This window comes from Gorilla gorilla, chromosome Y, assembly GCF_029281585.2.
Source record: "Gorilla gorilla gorilla isolate KB3781 chromosome Y, NHGRI_mGorGor1-v2.1_pri, whole genome shotgun sequence".
NCBI lineage: Eukaryota > Metazoa > Chordata > Mammalia > Primates > Hominidae > Gorilla > Gorilla gorilla.
In genome coordinates, this window is record NC_073248.2 from 62,269,064 (window position 1) to 62,294,410 (window position 25,347).

Here is a 25,347-nt window from a genome sequence, read left to right on the forward strand (position 1 = left end):
GAAAGAACACTAAATATGCATTATATACTGTACATAAAATATAAATTTCAACAAATATATATTACACACTGTACATAAAATATCAAATTTCACCAGATATATATTATATACTGTACATAAAATATCAAATTTCACCAAATAGGTATTATATACTATACATAAAATATGAAAGTACACTACTTATATATTATATACTGTACACGAAATATCACATTTCACCAAATATATAGTTTATACTGTACATAAAATATCAAAATTCAAAAAATATATAATATACTGTACATAAAATATCAAATTACACAAAATATGTATTATATACTGTACATAAAGTCTGAAAGAACACTAAATACATATTATATACTGTACATAAAATATCAAATTTCGCCAAATATGTATTACATACTTTATGTAAAATATCAAATTTCACCAAATATATATTATATACTGTACATAAAATATCAAATATCACCAAATATGTATTATATACTATACATAAAATATGAAAGTACACTACATATATATTATATACTGTACATAAGATATCAAATTTCACCATAGATATTATATAACATACATAAAATATCAAATTTCACAAACTATGTATTATATACTGTACATAAAGTATGAAAGAACACTAAATATATATTATATACTGTACATAAAATATAAATTTCAACAAATATATATTACATACTGTACATAAAATATCAAATTTCACCAAATATATATTATATACTGAACATAAAATATCAAATTTCACCAAATATGTATTATATACTATACATAAAATATGACAGTACACTACATATATGTTATATACTGTACACGAAATATCACATTTCACCAAATATATAGTATATACTGTACATAAAATATCAAACTTCAAAAAATATATAATACACTGTACATAAAATATAAAATTACACAAAATATGTATTTTATACTGTACAGAAAGTATGAAAGAGCACTAAATATATATTATATATTGTACATAAAATATCAAATTTCACAAACTATGTATTATATACTGTACATAAATTATGAAAGAACACTAAATATGCATTATATACTGTACATAAAATATAAATTTCAACAAATATATATTACATATTGTACATAAAATATCAAATTTCACCAGATATATATTATATACTGTACATAAAATATCAAATTTCACCAAATATGTATTATATACTATACATAAAATATGAAAGTACACTACTTATATATTATATACTGTACACGAAATATCACATTTCACCAAATATATAGTTTATACTGTACATAAAATATCAAAATTCAAAAAATATATAATATACTGTACATAAAATATCAAATTACACAAAATATGTATTATATACTGTACATAAAGTCTGAAAGAACACTAAATATATATTATATACTGTACATAAAATATCAAATTTCACCAAATATGTATTACATACTTTATGTAAAATATCAAATTTCACCAAATATATATTATATACTGTACATAAAATATCAAATATCACCAAATATGTATTATATACTATACATAAAATATGAAAGTACACTACATATATATTATATACTGTACATAAGATATCAAATTTCACCATAGATATTATATAACATACATAAAATATCAAATTTCACAAACTATGTATTATATACTGTACATAAAGTATGAAAGAACACTAAATATATATTATATACTGTACATAAAATATAAATTTCAACAAATATATATTACATACTGTACATAAAATATCAAATTTCACCAAATATATATTATATACTGTACATAAAATATCAAATTTCACCAAATATGTATTATATACTATACATAAAATATGACAGTACACTACATATATATTATATACTGTACACGAAATATCACATTTCACCAAATATATAGTATATACTGTACATAAAATATCAAACTTCAAAAAATATATAATACACTGTACATAAAATATAAAATTGCACAAAATATGTAATATATACTGTACAGAAAGTATGAAAGAACACTAAATATATATTATATACTTTACATAAAATATCAAATTTCACAAACTATGTATTATATACTGTACATAAATTATGAAAGAACACTAAATATGCATTATATACTGTACATAAAATATAAATTTCAACAAATATATATTACATACTGTACATAAAATATCAAATTTCACCAGATATATATTATATACTGTACATAAAATATCAAATTTCACCAAATATGTATTATATACTATACATAAAATATGAAGGTACACTACTTATATATTATATACTGTACATGAAATATCACATTTCACCAAATATATAGTTTATACTGTGCATAAAATATCAAAATTCAAAAAATATATAATATACTGTACATAAAATATCAAATTACACAAAATATGTATTATATACTGTACATAAAGTCTGAAAGAACACTAAATATATATTATATACTGTACATAAAATATCTAATTTCACCAAATATGTATTACATACTTTATGTAAAATATCAAATTTCACCAAATATATATTATATACTGTACATAAAATATCAAATATCACCAAATATGTATTATATACTATACATAAAATATGAAAGTACACTACACATATATTATATACTGTACGTAAGATATCAAATTTCACCATAGATATTATATAACATACATAAAATATCAAATTTCACAAACTATGTATTATATACTGTACATAAAGTATGAAAGAACACTAAATATATATTATATACTGTACATAAAATATAAATTTCAACAAATATATATTACATACTGTACATAAAATATCAAATTTCACCAAATATATATTATATACTGTACATAAAATATAAAATTTCACCAAATATGTATTATATACTATACATAAAATATGACAGTACACTACATATATATTATATACTGTACACGAAATATCACATTTCACAAAATATATAGTTTATACTGTACATAAAATATCAAACTTCAAAAAATATATAATATACTGTACATAAAATATCAAATTACACAACATATGTATTATATACTGTACATAAAGTATGAAAGAACACTAAATATGCATTATATACTGTACATAAAATATAAATTTCAACAAATATATATTACATACTGTACATAAAATATCAAATTTCACCAGATATATATTATATACTGTACATAAAATATCAAATTTCACCAAATAGGTATTTTATACTATACATAAAATATGAAAGTACACTACTTATATATTATATACTGTACACGAAATATCACATTTCACCAAATATATAGTTTATACTGTACATAAAATATCAAAATTCAAAAAATATATAATATACTGTACATAAAATATCAAATTACACAAAATATGTATTATATACTGTACATAAAGTCTGAAAGAACACTAAATACATATTATATACTGTACATAAAATATCAAATTTCACCAAATATGTATTACATACTTTATGTAAAATATCAAATTTCACCAAATATATATTATATACTGTACATAAAATATCAAATATCACCAAATATGTATTATATACTATACATAAAATATGAAAGTACACTACATATATATTATATACTGTACATAAGATATCAAATTTCACCATAGATATTATATAACATACATAAAATATCAAATTTCACAAACTATGTATTATATACTGTACATAAAGTATGAAAGAACACTAAATATATATTATATACTGTACATAAAATATAAATTTCAACAAATATATATTACATACTGTACATAAAATATCAAATTTCACCAAATATATATTATATACTGAACATAAAATATCAAATTTCACCAAATATGTATTATATACTATACATAAAATATGACAGTACACTACATATATGTTATATACTGTACACGAAATATCACATTTCACCAAATATATAGTATATACTGTACATGAAATATCAAACTTCAAAAAATATATAATACACTGTACATAAAATATAAAATTACACAAAATATGTATTATATACTGTACAGAAAGTATGAAAGAACACTAAATATATATTATATATTGTACATAAAATATCAAATTTCACAAACTATGTATTATATACTGTACATAAATTATGAAAGAACACTAAATATGCATAATATACTGTACATAAAATATAAATTTCAACAAATATATATTACATATTGTACATAAAATATCAAATTTCACCAGATATATATTATATACTGTACATAAAATATCAAATTTCACCAAATATGTATTATATACTATACATAAAATATGAAAGTACACTACTTATATATTATATACTGTACACGAAATATCACATTTCACCAAATATATAGTTTATACTGTACATAAAATATCAAAATTCAAAAAATATATAATATACTGTACATAAAATATCAAATTACACAAAATATGTATTATATACTGTACATAAAGTCTGAAAGAACACTAAATATATATTATATACTGTACATAAAATATCAAATTTCACCAAATATGTATTACATACTTTATGTAAAATATCAAATTTCACCAAATATATATTATATACTGTACATAAAATATCAAATATCACCAAATATGTATTATATACTATACATAAAATATGAAAGTACACTACATATATATTATATACTGTACATAAGATATCAAATTTCACCATAGATATTATATAACATACATAAAATATCAAATTTCACAAACTATGTATTATATACTGTACATAAAGTATGAAAGAACACTAAATATATATTATATACTGTACATAAAATATAAATTTCAACAAATATATATTACATACTGTACATAAAATATCAAATTTCACCAAATATATATTATATACTGAACATAAAATATCAAATTTCACCAAATATGTATTATATACTATACATAAAATATGACAGTACACTACATATATGTTATATACTGTACACGAAATATCACATTTCACCAAATATATAGTATATACTGTACATAAAATATCAAACTTCAAAAAATATATAATACACTGTACATAAAATATAAAATTACACAAAATATGTATTATATACTGTACAGAAAGTATGAAAGAACACTAAATATATATTATATACTGTACATAAAATATCAAATTTCACAAACTATGTATTATATACTGTACATAAATTATGAAAGAACACTAAATATGCATTATATACTGTACATAAAATATAAATTTCAACAAATATATATTACATACTGTACATAAAATATCAAATTTCACCAGATATATATTATATACTGTACATAAAATATCAAATTTCACCAAATATGTATTATATACTATACATAAAATATGAAAGTACACTACTTATATATTATATACTGTACACGAAATATCACATTTCACCAAATATATAGTTTATACTGTACATAAAATATCAAAATTCAAAAAATATATAATATACTGTACATAAAATATCAATTACACAAAATATGTATTATATACTGTACATAAAGTCTGAAAGAACACTAAATATATATTATATACTGTACATAAAATATCAAATTTCACCAAATATGTATTACATACTTTATGTAAAATATCAAATTTCACCAAATATATATTATATACTGTACATAAAATATCAAATATCACCAAATATGTATTATATACTATACATAAAATACGAAAGTACACTACATATATATTATATACTGTACATAAGATATCAAATTTCACCATAGATATTATATAACATACATAAAATATCAAATTTCACAAACTATGTATTATATACTGTACATAAAGTATGAAAGAACACTAAATATATATTATATACTGTACATAAAATATAAATTTCAACAAATATATATTACATACTGTACATAAAATATCAAATTTCACCAAATATATATTATATACTGTACATAAAATATCAAATTTCACCAAATATGTATTATATACTATACATAAAATATGACAGTACACCACATATATATTATATACTGTACACGAAATATCACACTTCACCAAATATATAGTATATACTGTACATAAAATATCAAACTTCAAGAAATATATAATACACTGTACATAAAATATAAAATTACACAACATATGTATTATATGCTGTACATAAAGTATGAAAGAACACTAAATATATATTATATACTGTAAATAAAATATCAAATTTCAACAAATATATATTACATTCTGTATGTTTAATATCAAATTTCACCAAATATACATTATATACTGTACATAAAATATCAAATTTCACAAACTATGTATTATGTACTGTACATAAAGTCTGAAAGAACACTAAATATATATTATATACTGTACATAAAATATCAAATTTCACCAAATATGTATTACATACTTTATGTAAAATATCAAATTTCACCAAATATATATTATATACTGTACATAAAATATAAAATTTCACCAAATATGTATTATATACTATACATAAAACATGAAAGTACACTACATATATATTATACACTGTACATGAAATTTCACATTTCACCAAATATATAGTTTATACTGTACATAAAATATCAAACTTCAAAAAATATATAATATACTGTACATAAAATATCAAATTACACAAAATATGTATTATATACTGTACAGAAAGTATGAAAGAACACTAAATATATATTATATACTGTACAAAAAATATCAAATTTCACCAAATATATATTACATACTGTCTGTAAAATATCAAATTTCACCAAATATATATTATATACTGTACATAAAATATCAAATTTCACCTAATATGTATTAAATACTATACATGAAATATGAAAGTACACTACATGTATATTATATACTGTATATAAAATATCAAATTTCTCCATATATGTTATATGACGTATATAAAATATGAAATTTCACAAAATATGTATTATACTCTGTACAAAAAGTATGAAAGAACACTATATATAATATACTGTACATAAAATATCAAATTTCACCAAATATATATTACATACTGTACATAAAATATCAAATTTCACCAAATATGTATTATATACTGTACACAAAATATCAAACTTCACCAAATGTGTATTATATACTATACATAAAATATGACAGTACACTACATATATATTATATACTGTCCACGAAATATCACAGTTCACCAAATACATAGTTTTTACTGTACATAAAATATCAAACTTCAAAAAATATAAAATATACTGTACATAAAATATCAAATTACACAAAATATGTATTATATACTGTACATAAAGTATGAAAGAACACTAAATATGTATTATATACTGTACATTAAATATCTAATTTAACCAAATATGTATTATATACTATACATAAAATATGAAAGTACACTACATATATATTATATACTGTACATGAAATATCACATTTCACCAAATATATAGTTTATACTGTACATAAAATATCAAACTTCAAAAAATATATAATATACTGTACATAAAATATCAAATTACACAAAATATGTATTATATACTGTACAGAAAGTATGAAAGAACACTAAATATATATTATATACTTTACAAAAAATATCAAACTTCACAAACTATGTATTATATACTGTACATAAATTATGAAAGAACACTAAATATGCATTATATACTGTACATAAAATATAAATTTCAACAAATATATATTACATACTGTACATAAAATATCAAATTTCACCAAATAGGTATTATATACTATACATAAAATATGAAAGTACACTACTTATATATTATATACTGTACACGAAATATCACATTTCACCAAATATATAGTTTATACTGTACATAAAATATCAAAATTCAAAAAATATATAATATACTGTACATAAAATATCAAATTACACAAAATATGTATTATATACTGTACAGAAAGTATGAAAGAACACTAAATATATATTATATACTGTACATAAAATATCAAATTTCACCAAATATGTATTACATACTTTATGTAAAATATCAAATTTCACCAAATATATATTATATACTGTACATAAAATATCAAATATCACCAAATATGTATTATATACTATACATAAAATATGAAAGTACACTACATATATATTATATACTGTACATAAGATATCAAATTTCACCATAGATATTATATAACATACATAAAATATCAAATTTCACAAACTATGTATTATATACTGTACATAAAGTATGAAAGAACACTAAATATACTTTATATACTGTACATAAAATATAAATTTCAACAAATATATATTACATACTGTACATAAAATATCAAATTTCACCAAATATATATTATATACTGTACATAAAATATCAAATTTCACCAAATATGTATTATGTACTATACATAAAATATGACAGTACACTACATATATATTATATACTGTACACGAAATATCACATTTCACCAAATATATAGTATATACTGTACATAAAATATCAAACTTCAAGAAATATATAATACACTGTACATAAAATATAAAATTACACAACATATGTATTATATACTGTACATAAAGTATGAAAGAACACTAAATATATATTATATACTGTAAATAAAATATCAAATTTCAACAAATGTATATTACATTCTGTATGTTTAATATCAAATTTCACCAAATATACATTATATACTGTACATAAAATATCAAATTTCACAAACTATGTATTATGTACTGTACATAAAGTATGAAAGAACACTAAATATATATTATATACTGTACATAAAATATCAAATTTCACCAAATATGTATTAAATACTGTACATAAAATATCAAATTTCACGAAATATATATTATATACTGTACATAAAATATAAAATTTCACCAAATATGTATTATATACTATACATAAAACATGAAAGTACACTACATATATATTATACACTGTACATGAAATATCACATTTCACCAAATATATAGTTTATACTGTACATAAAATATCAAACTTCAAAAAATATATAATATACTGTACATAAAATATCAAATTACACAAAATATGTATTATATACTGTACAGAAAGTATGAAAGAACACTAAATATATATTGTATACTGTACAAAAAATATCAAATTTCACGAAACATATATTATATACTGTACATAAAATATCAAATTTCACCTAATATGTATTAAATACTATACATGAAATATGAAAGTACACTACATGTATATTATATACTGTATATAAAATATCAAATTTCTCCATATATGTTATATGACGTATATAAAATATGAAATTTCACAAAATATGTATTATACTGTGTACAAAAAGTATGAAAGAACACTATATATATATTATATACTGTACATAAAATATCAAATTTCACCAAATATATATTACATACTGTACATAAAATATCAAATTTCACCAAATATATATTATATACTGTGCACAAAATATCAAATTTCACCAAATATGTATTATATACTATACATAAAATATGACAGTACACTACATATATATTATATACTGTACACGAAATATCACAGTTCACCAAATACATAGTTTTTACTGTACATAAAATATCAAACTTCAAAAAATATAAAATATACTGTACATAAAATATCAAATTACACAAAATATGTATTATATACTGTACATATAGTATGAAAGAACACTAAATATGTATTATATACTGTACATTAAATATCTAATTTAACCAAATATGTATTATATACTATACATAAAATATGAAAGTACACTACATATATATTATATACTGTACATGAAATATCACATTTCACAAAATATATAGTTTATACTGTACATAAAATATCAAACTTCAAAAATATATAATATACTGTACATAAAATATCAAATTACACAAAATATGTATTATATACTGTACAGAAAGTATGAAAGAACACTAAATATATATTATATACTGTACATAAAATATCAAATTTCACAAACTATGTATTATATACTGTACATAAAGTATGAAAGAACACTAAATATGCATTATATACTGTACATAAAATATAAATTTCAACAAATATATATTACATACTGTACATAAAATATCAAATTTCACCAAATATATATTATATACTGTACATAAAATATCAAATTTCACCAAATATGTATTATATACTATACATAAAATATGACAGTACACCACATATATATTATATACTGTACACGAAATATCACACTTCACCAAATATATAGTATATACTGTACATAAAATATCAAACTTCAAGAAATATATAATACACTGTACATAAAATATAAAATTACACAACATATGTATTATATACTGTACATAAAGTATGAAAGAACACTAAATATATATTATATACTGTAAATAAAATATCAAATTTCAACAAATATATATTACATTCTGTATGTTTAATATCAAATTTCACCAAATATACATTATATACTGTACATAAAATATCAAATTTCACAAACTATGTATTATGTACTGTACATAAAGTATGAAAGAACACTAAATATATATTATATACTGTACATAAAATATCAAATTTCACCAAATATGTATTAAATACTGTACATAAAATATCAAATTTCACCAAATATATATTATATACTGTACATAAAATATAAAATTTCACCAAATATGTATTATATACTATACATAAAACATGAAAGTACACTACATATATATTATACACTGTACATGAAATATCACATTTCACCAAATATATAGTTTATAATGTACATAAAATATCAAACTTCAAAAAATATATAATATACTGTACATAAAATATCAAATTACACAAAATATGTATTATATACTGTACAGAAAGTATGAAAGAACACTAAATATATATTATATACTGTACAAAAAATATCAAATTTCACCAAATATATATTACATACTGTCTGTAAAATATCAAATTTCACCAAATATATATTATATACTGTACATAAAATATCAAATTTCACCTAATATGTATTAAATACTATACATGAAATATGAAAGTACACTACAGGTATATTATATACTGTATATAAAATATCAAATTTCTCCATATATGTTATATGACGTATATAAAATATGAAATTTCACAAAATATGTATTATACTCTGTACAAAAAGTATGAAAGAACACTATATATATATTATATACTGTACATAAAATATCAAATTTCACCAAATATATATTACATACTGTACATAAAATATCAAATTTCACCAAATATATATTATATACTGTACACAAAATATCAAACTTCACCAAATATGTATTATATACTATACATAAAATATGACAGTACACTACATATATATTATATACTGTACACGAAATATCACAGTTCACCAAATACATAGTTTTTACTGTACATAAAATATCAAACTTCAAAATATATAAAATATACTGTACATAAAATATCAAATTACACAAAATATGTATTATATACTGTACATAAAGTATGAAAGAACACTAAATATGTATTATATACTGTACATTAAATATCTAATTTAACCAAATATGTATTATATACTATACATAAAATATGAAAGTACACTACATATATATTATATACTGTACACGAAATATCACATTTCACAAAATATATAGTTTATACTGTACATAAAATATCAAACTTCAAAAAATATATAATATACTGTACATAAAATATCAAATTACACAAAATATGTATTATATACTGTACAGAAAGTATGAAAGAACACTAAATATATATTATATACTGTACATAAAATATCAAATTTCACCAACTATGTATTATATACTGTACATAAAGTATGAAAGAACACTAAATATGAATATATACTGTACATAAAATATAAATTTCAACAAATATATATTACATACTGTACATAAAATATCAAATTTCACCAGATATATATTATATACTGTACATAAAATATCAAATTTCACCAAATAGGTATTATATACTATACATAAAATATGAAAGTACACTACTTATATATTATATACTGTACACGAAATATCACATTTCACCAAATATATAGTTTATACTGTACATAAAATATCAAAATTCAAAAAATATATAATATACTGTACATAAAATATCAAATTACACAAAATATGTATTATATACTGTACATAAAGTCTGAAAGAACACTAAATATATATTATATACTGTACATAAAATATCAAATTTCACAAACTATGTATTATATACTGTACATAAAGTATGAAAGAACACTAAATATGCATTATATACTGTACATAAAATATAAATTTCAACAAATATATATTACATACTGTACATAAAATATCAAATTTCACCAAATATATATTATATACTGTACATAAAATATCAAATTTCACCAAATATGTATTATATACTATACATAAAATATGACAGTACACCACATATATATTATATACTGTACACGAAATATCACACTTCACCAAATATATAGTATATACTGTACATAAAATATCAAACTTCAAGAAATATATAATACACTGTACATAAAATATAAAATTACACAACATATGTATTATATACTGTACATAAAGTATGAAAGAACACTAAATATATATTATATACTGTAAATAAAATATCAAATTTCAACAAATATATATTACATTCTGTATGTTTAATATCAAATTTCACCAAATATACATTATATACTGTACATAAAATATCAAATTTCACAAACTATGTATTATGTACTGTACATAAAGTATGAAAGAACACTAAATATATATTATATACTGTACATAAAATATCAAATTTCACCAAATATGTATTAAATACTGTACATAAAATATCAAATTTCACCAAATATATATTATATACTGTACATAAAATATAAAATTTCACCAAATATGTATTATATACTATACATAAAACATGAAAGTACACTACATATATATTATACACTGTACATGAAATATCACATTTCACCAAATATATAGTTTATAATGTACATAAAATATCAAACTTCAAAAAATATATAATATACTGTACATAAAATATCAAATTACACAAAATATGTATTATATACTGTACAGAAAGTATGAAAGAACACTAAATATATATTATATACTGTACAAAAAATATCAAATTTCACCAAATATATATTACATACTGTCTGTAAAATATCAAATTTCACCAAATATATATTATATACTGTACATAAAATATCAAATTTCACCTAATATGTATTAAATACTATACATGAAATATGAAAGTACACTACAGGTATATTATATACTGTATATAAAATATCAAATTTCTCCATATATGTTATATGACGTATATAAAATATGAAATTTCACAAAATATGTATTATACTCTGTACAAAAAGTATGAAAGAACACTATATATATATTATATACAGTACATAAAATATCAAATTTCACCAAATATATATTACATACTGTACATAAAATATCAAATTTCACCAAATATATATTATATACTGTACACAAAATATCAAACTTCACCAAATATGTATTATATACTATACATAAAATATGACAGTACACTACATATATATTATATACTGTACACGAAATATCACAGTTCACCAAATACATAGTTTTTACTGTACATAAAATATCAAACTTCAAAATATATAAAATATACTGTACATAAAAAATCAAATTACACAAAATATGTATTATATACTGTACATAAAGTATGAAAGAACACTAAATATGTATTATATACTGTACATTAAATATCTAATTTAACCAAATATGTATTATATACTATACATAAAATATGAAAGTACACTACATATATATTATATACTGTACACGAAATATCACATTTCACAAAATATATAGTTTATACTGTACATAAAATATCAAACTTCAAAAAATATATAATATACTGTACATAAAATATCAAATTACACAAAATATGTATTATATACTGTACAGAAAGTATGAAAGAACACTAAATATATATTATATACTGTACATAAAATATCAAATTTCACCAACTATGTATTATATACTGTACATAAAGTATGAAAGAACACTAAATATGAATATATACTGTACATAAAATATAAATTTCAACAAATATATATTACATACTGTACATAAAATATCAAATTTCACCAGATATATATTATATACTGTACATAAAATATCAAATTTCACCAAATAGGTATTATATACTATACATAAAATATGAAAGTACACTACTTATATATTATATACTGTACACGAAATATCACATTTCACCAAATATATAGTTTATACTGTACATAAAATATCAAAATTCAAAAAATATATAATATACTGTACATAAAATATCAAATTACACAAAATATGTATTATATACTGTACATAAAGTCTGAAAGAACACTAAATATATATTATATACTGTACATAAAATATCAAATTTCACCAAATATGTATTACATACTTTATGTAAAATATCAAATTTCACCAAATATATATTATATACTGTACATAAAATATCAAATATCACCAAATATGTATTATATACTATACATAAAATATGAAAGTACACTACATATATATTATATACAGTACATAAGATATCAAATTTCACCATAGATATTATATAACATACATAAAATATCAAATTTCACAAACTATGTATTATATACTGTACATAAAGTATGAAAGAACACTAAATATATATTATATACTGTACATAAAATATAAATTTCAACAAATATATATTACATACTGTACATAAAATATCAAATTTCACCAAATATATATTATATACTGTACATAAAATATCAAATTTCACCAAATATGTATTATGTACTATACATAAAATATGACAGTACACCACATATATATTATATACTGTACACGAAATATCACATTTCACCAAATATATAGTATATACTGTACATAAAATATCAAACTTCAAGAAATATATAATACACTGTACATAAAATATAAAATTACACAACATATGTATTATATACTGTACATAAAGTATGAAAGAACACTAAATATATATTATATACTGTAAATAAAATATCAAATTTCAACAAATGTATATTACATTCTGTATGTTTAATATCAAATTTCACCAAATATACATTATATACTGTACATAAAATATCAAATTTCACAAACTATGTATTATGTACTGTACATAAAGTATGAAAGAACACTAAATATATATTATATACTGTACAAAAAATATCAAATTTCACCAAATATATATTACATACTGTCTGTAAAATATCAAATTTCACCAAATATATATTATATACTGTACATAAAATATCAAATTTCACCTAATATGTATTAAATACTATACATGAAATATGAAAGTACACTACAGGTATATTATATACTGTATATAAAATATCAAATTTCTCCATATATGTTATATGACGTATATAAAATATGAAATTTCACAAAATATGTATTATACTCTGTACAAAAAGTATGAAAGAACACTATATATATATTATATACTGTACATAAAATATCAAATTTCACCAAATATATATTACATACTGTACATAAAATATCAAATTTCACCAAATATATATTATATACTGTACACAAAATATCAAACTTCACCAAATATGTATTATATACTATACATAAAATATGACAGTACACTACATATATATTATATACTGTACACGAAATATCACAGTTCACCAAATACATAGTTTTTACTGTACATAAAATATCAAACTTCAAAATATATAAAATATACTGTACATAAAATATCAAATTACACAAAATATGTATTATATACTGTACATAAAGTATGAAAGAACACTAAATATGTATTATATACTGTACATTAAATATCTAATTTAACCAAATATGTATTATATACTATACATAAAATATGAAAGTACACTACATATATATTATATACTGTACACGAAATATCACATTTCACAAAATATATAGTTTATACTGTACATAAAATATCAAACTTCAAAAAATATATAATATACTGTACATAAAATATCAAATTACACAAAATATGTATTATATACTGTACAGAAAGTATGAAAGAACACTAAATATATATTATATACTGTACATAAAATATCAAATTTCACCAACTATGTATTATATACTGTACATAAAGTATGAAAGAACACTAAATATGAATATATACTGTACATAAAATATAAATTTCAACAAATATATATTACATACTGTACATAAAATATCAAATTTCACCAGATATATATTATATACTGTACATAAAATATCAAATTTCACCAAATAGGTATTATATACTATACATAAAATATGAAAGTACACTACTTATATATTATATACTGTACACGAAATATCACATTTCACCAAATATATAGTTTATACTGTACATAAAATATCAAAATTCAAAAAATATATAATATACTGTACATAAAATATCAAATTACACAAAATATGTATTATATACTGTACATAAAGTCTGAAAGAACACTAAATATATATTATATACTGTACATAAAATATCAAATTTCACCAAATATGTATTACATACTTTATGTAAAATATCAAATTTCACCAAATATATATTATATACTGTACATGAAATATCAAATATCACCAAATATGTATTATATACTATACATAAAATATGAAAGTACACTACATATATATTATATACTGTACATAAGATATCAAATTTCACCATAGATATTATATAACATACATAAAATATCAAATTTCACAAACTATGTATTATATACTGTACATAAAGTATGAAAGAACACTAAATATATATTATATACTGTACATAAAATATAAATTTCAACAAATATATATTACATACTGTACATAAAATATCAAATTTCACCAAATATATATTATATACTGTACATAAAATATCAAATTTCACCAAATATGTATTATGTACTATACATAAAATATGACAGTACACCACATATATATTATATACTGTACACGAAATATCACATTTCACCAAATATATAGTATATACTGTACATAAAATATCAAACTTCAAGAAATATATAATACACTGTACATAAAATATAAAATTACACAACATATTTATTATATACTGTACATAAAGTATGAAAGAACACTAAATATATATTATATACTGTAAATAAAATATCAAATTTCAACAAATGTATATTACATTCTGTATGTTTAATATCAAATTTCACCAAATATACATTATATACTGTACATAAAATATCAAATTTCACAAACTATGTATTATGTACTGTACATAAAGTATGAAAGAACACTAAATATATATTATATACTGTACATAAAATATCAAATTTCACCAAATATGTATTAAATACTGTACATAAAATATCAAATTTCACCAAATATATATTGTATACTGTACATAAAATATAAAATTTCACCAAATATGTATTATATACTATACATAAAACATGAAAGTACACTACATATATATTATACACTGTACATGAAATATCACATTTCACCAAATATATAGTTTATACTGTACATAAAATATCAAACTTCAAAATATATATAATATACTGTACATAAAATATCAAATTACACAAAATATGTATTATATACTGTACAGAAAGTATGAAAGAACACTAAATATATATTGTATGCTGTACAAAAAATATCAAATTTCACGAAATACATATTATATACTGTACATAAAATATCAAATTTCACCTAATATGTATTAAATACTATACATGAAATATGAAAGTACACTACATGTATATTATATACTGTATATAAAATATCAAATTTCTCCATATATGTTATATGACGTATATAAAATATGAAATTTCACAAAATATGTATTATACTGTGTACAAAAAGTATGAAAGAACACTATATATATTATATACTGTACATAAAATATCAAATTTCACCAAATATATATTACATACTGTACATAAAATATCAAATTTCACCAAATATATATTATATACTGTGCACAAAATATCAAACTTCACCAAATATGTATTATATACTATACATAAAATATGACAGTACACTACATATATATTATATACTGTACACGAAATATCACAGTTCACCAAATACATAGTTTTTACTGTACATAAAATATCAAACTTCAAAAAATATAAAATATACTGTACATAAAATATCAAATTACACAAAATATCTATTATATACTGTACATATAGTATGAAAGAACACTAAATATGTATTATATACTGTACATTAAATATCTAATTTAACCAAATATGTATTATATACTATACATAAAATATGAAAGTACACTACATATATATTATATACTGTACATGAAATATCACATTTCACAAAATATATAGTTTATACTGTACATAAAATACCAAACTTCAAAAATATATAATATACTGTACATAAAATATCAAATTACACAAAATATGTATTATATACTGTACAGAAAGTATGAAAGAACACTAAATATATATTATATACTGTACATAAAATATCAAATTTCACAAACTATGTATTATATACTGTACATAAAGTATGAAAGAACACTAAATATGCATTATATACTGTACATAAAATATAAATTTCAACAAATATATATTACATACTGTACATAAAATATCAAATTTCACCAAATATATATTATATACTGTACATAAAATATCAAATTTCACCAAATATGTATTATATACTATACATAAAATATGACAGTACACCACATATATATTATATACTGTACACGAAATATCACACTTCACCAAATATATAGTATATACTGTACATAAAATATCAAACTTCAAGAAATATATAATACACTGTACATAAAATATAAAATTACACAACATATGTATTATATACTGTACATAAAGTATGAAAGAACACTAAATATATATTATATACTGTAAATAAAATATCAAATTTCAACAAATATATATTACATTCTGTATGTTTAATATTAAATTTCACCAAATATACATTATATACTGTACATAAAATATCAAATTTCACAAACTATGTATTATGTACTGTACATAAAGTATGAAAGAACACTAAATATATATTATATACTGTACATAAAATATCAAATTTCACCAAATATGTATTAAATACTGTACATAAAATATCAAATTTCACCAAATATATATTATATACTGTACATAAAATATAAAATTTAACCAAATATGTATTATATACTATACATAAAACATGAAAGTACACTACATATATATTATACACTGTACATGAAATATCACATTTCACCAAATATATAGTTTATACTGTACATAAAATATCAAACTTCAAAAAATATATAATATACTGTACATAAAATATCAAATTACACATAATATGTATTATATACTGTACAGAAAGTATGAAAGAACACTAAATATATATTATATACTGTACAAAAAATATCAAATTTCACCAAATATATATTACATACTGTCTGTAAAATATCAAATTTCACCAAATATATATTATATACTGTACATAAAATATCAAATTTCACCTAATATGTATTAAATACTATACATGAAATATGAAAGTACACTACAGGTATATTATATACTGTATATAAAATATCAAATTTCTCCATATATGTTAGATGACGTATATAAAATATGAAATTTCACAAAATATGTATTATACTCTGTACAAAAAGTATGAAAGAACACTATATATATATTATATACTGTACATAAAATATCAAATTTCACCAAATATATATTACATACTGTACATAAAATATCAAATTTCACCAAATATATATTATATACTGTACACAAAATATCAAACTTCACCAAATATGTATTATATACTATACATAAAATATGACAGTACACTACATATATATTATATACTGTACACGAAATATCACAGTTCACCAAATACATAGTTTTTACTGTACATAAAATATCAAACTTCAAAATATATAAAATATACTGTACATAAAATATCAAATTACACAAAATATGTATTATATACTGTACATAAAGTATGAAAGAACACTAAATATGTATTATATACTGTACATTAAATATCTAATTTAACCAAATATGTATTATATACTATACATAAAATATGAAAGTACACTACATATATATTATATACTGTACACGAAATATCACTTTTCACCAAATATATAGTTTATACTGTACATAAAATATCAAACTTCAAAAAATATATAATATACTGTACATAAAATATCAAATTACACAAAATATGTATTATATACTGTACAGAAAGTATGAAAGAACACTAAATATATATTATATACTGTACATAAAATATCAAATTTCACCAACTATGTATTATATACTGTACATAAAGTATGAAAGAACACTAAATATGCATTATATACTGTACATAAAATATAAATTTCAACAAATATATATTACATACTGTACATAAAATATCAAATTTCACCAGATATATATTATATACTGTACATAAAATATCAAATTTCACCAAATATGTATTATATACTATACATAAAATATGAAAGTACACTACTTATATATTATATACTGTACACGAAATATCACATTTCACCAAATATATAGTTTATACTGTACATAAAATATCAAAATTCAAAAAATATATAATATACTGTACATAAAATATCAAATTACACAAAATATGTATTATATACTGTACATAAAGTCTGAAAGAACACTAAATATATATTATATACTGTACATAAAATATCAAATTTCACCAAATATGTATTATATACTTTATGTAAAATATCAAATTTCACCAAATATATATTATATACTGTACATAAAATATCAAATATCACCAAATATGTATTATATACTGTACATAAAATATGAAAGTACACTACATATATATTATATACTGTACATAAGATATCAAATTTCACCATAGATATTATATAACATACATAAAATATCAAATTTCACAAACTATGTATTGTATACTGTACATAAAGTATGAAAGAACACTAAATATATATTATATACTGTACATAAAATATAAATTTCAACAAATATATATTACATACTGTACATAAAATATCAAATTTCACCAAATATATATTATATACTGTACATAAAATATCAAATTTCACCAAATATGTATTATATACTATACATAAAATATGACAGTACACTACATATATATTATATACTGTACACGAAATATCACATTTCACCAAATATATAGTATATACTGTACATAAAATATCAAACTTCAAGAAATATATAATACACTGTACATAAAATATAAAATTACACAACATATGTATTATATACTGTACATAAAGTATGAAAGAACACTAAATATATATTATATACTGTAAATAAAATATCAAATTTCAACAAATATATATTACATTTTGTATGTTTAATATCAAATTTCACCAAATATACATTATATACTGTACATAAAATATCAAATTTCACAAACTATGTATTATGTACTGTACATAAAGTATGAAAGAACACTAAATATATATTATATACTGTACATAAAATATCAAATTTCACCAAATATGTATTAAATACTGTACATAAAATATCAAATTTCACCAAATATATATTATATACTGTACATAAAATATAAAATTTCACCAAATATGTATTATATACTATACATAAAACATGAAAGTACACTACATATATATTATACACTGTACATGAAATATCACATTTCACCAAATATATAGTTTATACTGTACATAAAATATCAAACTTCAAAAAATATATAATATACTGTACATAAAATATCAAATTACACAAAATATGTATTATATACTGTACAGAAAGTATGAAAGAACACTAAATATATATTATATACTGTACAAAAAATATCAAATTTCACCAAATATATATTACATACTGTCTGTAAAATATCAAATTTCACCAAATATATATTATATACTGTACATAAAATATCAAATTTCACCTAATATGTATTAAATACTATACATGAAATATGAAAGTACACTACATGTATATTATATACTGTATATAAAATATCAAATTTCTCCATATATGTTATAAGACGTATATAAAATATGAGATTTCACAAAATATGTATTATACTCTGTACAAAAAGTATGAAAGAACACTATATATATATTATATACTGTACATAAAATATCAAATTTCACCAAATATATATTACATACTGTACATAAAATATCAAATTTCACCAAATATATATTATATACTGTACACAAAATATCAAACTTCACCAAATATGTATTATATACTATACATAAAATATGACAGTACACTACGTATATATTATATACTGTACACGAAATATCACAGTTCACCAAATACATAGTTTTTACTGTACATAAAATATCAAACTTCAAAAAATATAAAATATACTGTACATAAAATATCAAATTACACAAAATATGTATTATATACTGTACATAAAGTATGAAAGAACACTAAATATGTATTATATACTGTACATTAAATATCTAATTTAACCAAATATGTATTATATACTATACATAAAATATGAAAGTACACTACATATATATTATATACTGTACACGAAATATCACATTTCACCAAATATATAGTTTATACTGTACATAAAATATCAAACTTCAAAAAATATATAATATACTGTACATAAAATATCAAATTACACAAAATATGTATTATATACTGTACAGAAAGTATGAAAGAACACTAAATATATATTATATACTGTACATAAAATATCAAATTTCACCAACTATGTATTATATACTGTACATAAAGTATGAAAGAACACTAAATATGAATATATACTGTACATAAAATATAAATTTCAACAAATATATATTACATACTGTACATAAAATATCAAATTTCACCAGATATATATTATATACTGTACATAAAATATCAAATTTCACCAAATAGGTATTATATACTATACATAAAATATGAAAGTACACTACTTATATATTATATACTGTACACGAAATATCACATTTCACCAAATATATAGTTTATACTGTACATAAAATATCAAAATTCAAAAAATATATAATATACTGTACATAAAATATCAAATTACACAAAATATGTATTATATACTGTACATAAAGTCTGAAAGAACACTAAATATATATTATATACTGTACATAAAATATCAAATTTCACCAAATATGTATTACATACTTTATGTAAAATATCAAATTTCACCAAATATATATTATATACTGTACATAAAATATCAAATATCACCAAATATGTATTATATACTATACATAAAATATGAAAGTACACTACATATATATTATATACTGTACATAAGATATCAAATTTCACCATAGATATTATATAACATACATAAAATATCAAATTTCACAAACTATGTATTATATACTGTACATAAAGTATGAAAGAACACTAAATATATATTATATACTGTACATAAAATATAAATTTCAACAAATATATATTACATACTGTACATAAAATATCAAATTTCACCAAATATATATTATATACTGTACATAAAATATCAAATTTCACCAAATATGTATTATGTACTATACATAAAATATGACAGTACACTACACATATATTATATACTGTACACGAAATATCACATTTCACCAAATATATAGTATATACTGTACATAAAATATCAAACTTCAAGAAATATATAATACACTGTACATAAAATATAAAATTACACAACATATGTATTATATACTGTACATAAAGTATGAAAGAACACTAAATATATATTATATACTGTAAATAAAATATCAAATTTCAACAAATGTATATTACATTCTGTATGTTTAATATCAAATTTCACCAAATATACATTATATACTGTACATAAAATATCAAATTTCACAAACTATGTATTATGTACTGTACATAAAGTATGAAAGAACACTAAATATATATTATATACTGTACATAAAATATCAAATTTCACCAAATATGTATTAAATACTGTACATAAAATATCAAATTTCACCAAATATATATTATATACTGTACATAAAATATAAAATTTCACCAAATATGTATTATATACTATACATAAAACATGAAAGTACACTACATGTATATTATACACTGTACATGAAATATCACATTTCACCAAATATATAGTTTATACTGTACATAAAATATCAAACTTCAAAAAATATATAATATACTGTACATAAAATATCAAATTACACAAAATATGTATTATATACCGTACAGAAAGTATGAAAGAACACTAAATATATATTATATACTGTACAAAAAATATCAAATTTCACCAAATATATATTACATACTGTCTGTAAAATATCAAATTTCACCAAATATATATTATATACTGTACATAAAATATCAAATTTCACCTAATATGTATTAAATACTATACATGAAATATGAAAGTACACTACATGTATATTATATACTGTATATAAAATATCAAATTTCTCCATATATGTTATAAGACGTATATAAAATATGAAATTTCACAAAATATGTATTATACTCTGTACAAAAAGTATGAAAGAACACTATATATATATTATATACTGTACATAAAATATCAAATTTCACCAAATATATATTACATACTGTACATAAAATATCAAATTTCACCAAATATATATTATATACTGTACACAAAATATCAAACTTCACCAAATATGTATTATATACTATACATAAAATATGACAGTACACTACATATATATTATATACTGTACACGAAATATCACAGTTCACCAAATACATAGTTTTTACTGTACATAAAATATCAAACTTCAAAAAATATAAAATATACTGTACATAAAATATCAAATTACACAAAATATGTATTATATACTGTACATATAGTATGAAAGAACACTAAATATGTATTATATACTGTACATTAAATATCTAATTTAACCAAATATGTATTATATACTATACATAAAATATGAAAGTACACTACATATATATTATATACTGTACATGAAATATCACATTTCACAAAATATATAGTTTATACTGTACATAAAATATCAAACTTCAAAAAATATATAATATACTGTACATAAAATATCAAATTACACAAAATATGTATTATATACTGTACAGAAAGTATGAAAGAACACTAAATATATATTATATACTGTACATAAAATATCAAATTTCACAAACTATGTATTATATACTGTACATAAAGTATGAAAGAACACTAAATATGCATTATATACTGTACATAAAATATAAATTTCAACAAATATATATTACATACTGTACATAAAATATCAAATTTCACCAAATATATATTATATACTGTACATAAAATATCAAATTTCACCAAATATGTATTATATACTATACATAAAATATGACAGTACACCACATATATATTATATACTGTACACGAAATATCACACTTCACCAAATATATAGTATATACTGTACATAAAATATCAAACTTCAAGAAATATATAATACACTGTACATAAAATATAAAATTACACAACATATGTATTATATACTGTACATAAAGTATGAAAGAACACTAAATATATATTATATACTGTAAATAAAA